The sequence below is a fragment of the Babylonia areolata genome, chromosome 19, assembly GCF_041734735.1.
Source record: "Babylonia areolata isolate BAREFJ2019XMU chromosome 19, ASM4173473v1, whole genome shotgun sequence".
Classification (NCBI taxonomy): Eukaryota; Metazoa; Mollusca; class Gastropoda; order Neogastropoda; family Buccinidae; genus Babylonia; species Babylonia areolata.
Window position 1 is genome coordinate 44,402,222 of NC_134894.1, and position 2,500 is coordinate 44,404,721.

The following is a 2,500-nucleotide window of genomic DNA, read 5'->3' on the forward strand; positions in this document are numbered from 1 at the left end:
TCTTCCAGCTACCACTAAAACGTGATGGACTGCTGAATTTTCTTTTCCTCTGTATTGTGTGTACCACTGAAAGTGTTGGTGTTTTTTTGTTTTTTGCTTGGTCGTCCGAATGGGCCATAGGGCAGATTGCTTCACGGGAAATTTCACCACAGATATCTGCAGAATTGTGTGAGAGAAGTAAAGCGCCCTGGCGGAAATTTTATTTGGTTCCTCAACTGCTATAATCTGAAGAACAGGACACTGATAAAAGTGGCGACGGCGAAATGAAAGGACAAAAGCAAAACAAATACAGCAATCAAGAAGAACAGAAGCAGAATGAATTCATATAGCCTGCTTGTGATAAGCTCCTGAATGGAAACACACACCGACACACAAACACAGACACACAGATACAGACACACAGACACAGACACACAGACACACAGACACACAGACACACACACACACACACACACACACACACACACACACCGTCTTCGTATATCTCTTTTTCTTCATCACACCCCTGTGCACGCATTCAAGCACAAGTGAAGAGAGAGAGAGGGGGGGACACAAGTATGTGTTGACACACACAGAGACAGATGTACAGACAGATGGAGACAGAAAGAGAAGCATACAACAAGATATAAACGTGTAGGCAGACAAAAACACATTGTATATATATATGATAGTCAGTCTTGTCCGATTATGACCATCAGAACAGCAGAGAAGGCAACTGCTGTTCCCACAATTTGGGCTAGAATTTGATTATAGTGGAGAGTGTCTTGCCCAAGTTACATCCCCACTCTCTCGGCCAAGAGGGTTTTAGGACACCAAACACACATTATAGAGGAGACAATCATATGGGTGGACAGGCGGATGAAGACAAACAGGCAGACAGAGAGAGGCAGAGTGAAATAAGTTTTCAGCTCCATTCCACAGACTTGGCCGTACAATGCAATCTTAACAGCGGCAGCAGCTGAAAATGAGAGAACGGATGCACATTGTGTGTGTGTGTGTGTGTGTGTGTGTGTGTGTGTGTGTGTGTGTGTGTGTGTGTGTGATTAGTTTGTTTTTCGTTGTTGTTTTTTTCCCACATGTCTCTGTCGCTTGAAGCTAGATCCGTTTATTACAGTTTTCACTGCTCTTGGAAACCAGTTCTTCTTGACTGAAGAGCTCTCACCTCAATGGTCACAGAAAGGTATCTGTGCATGGTGTGAAATAAAAGTGTTCACGTACATTAAAATAATGATTGTCAGATTCCCCGTACCATTATCAGTCTGCGGATAGATTTTTTTTTCCCATGAACGGTGCAAAAAATTACAGCATAATTAAGTTTACAGGTACTCCCACCAAATTGATGTTCAGGTTCAAGAAAGAACACATGTTTCCACTTCTATTCACACACACACACGCGCGCGCGCGCGCGGAGAGAGAGCCCTGTCGTATTTAACTGTTGACACACCAGGTGTGCTTTTATGGAGTGAAATCAAAATAAAAAACAGAACCCCCCCAAGAAAATGAAATACAAAATAAAATACGATCAGCCCTATTTTATTTTTCACAGTCTTGTCTGGCCACAATTTAAATATGTTTATTGCCGTGCACAGATTTGCTTTCAAGTAATAAATATCGCCAACTTCAAGAACTCTTCACTTTCTTCTTCTCCTTTTTTTTCTTTCTATCAGTGAAAGTTTTGTGATATTGCTTCAAGGAGGAACTCGTCACGGAAGTTCAGAAGTTATTGGGTGTTTCTTTTTTTTTCCTCTAACTTTGTGAATTACGCAACTTCTGTTGAATTTTTAATGGCCTCTCCCTTTCTAATGTTTGTTTCTACCCAAGCATCGTACACTACAATAAAAATTACAAAAGTATCATATTTTCATCGTGGGAATGAAATGCGTTCATGAAATATAGATGAAGAATAGACTTAAAGTGTATTTATCGCGCATTCACTGTGTTTACTGCACCTGAAAATGGAGAGAGAGAGAGAAGAAAAAAAAAATGCACGAGTCAAGAGGAGAGTTGCAGGGTTATATTTTCCAGAAATGCATATGATATATAGTGATGCAACTTCCTCTTCAGCCACCACGTCCCTCCCACAACAGTCCCCATCAATCTGCCGACCTGACCAGCCACCGTGGCGAAGTGGGTAGGGTTGCGGATTGACGACTGAGAGGACGCGGGTTCAAACTCAATCAGAGGTGGGGTATGGGGTGGGGTGGTGGTTCGGCACGTGGCCAGCCTCTACCCAGAGGTGAGTGGTGTGGAGGAGAAGGAGGAGGAGATTTGTTTAATGTCCCGTCACACATAACGGTGATTGAAGACATTTTGTTAGAGCGCTAGTGTATACATTTGAGTATCATCGTCTAGAAGAGGAGGGGGAGGGGGTGAATGGTGAGTGTGGGGTGGGGGGGGGGGTGAAGCGGGAGGGGTGGGGGGGGACCAGGTATATGGGGGGGGGGGGGCGAAATTTGAAACAAATATCTAAATGTAATGTCGTTAATCTAACAAGCGAAAC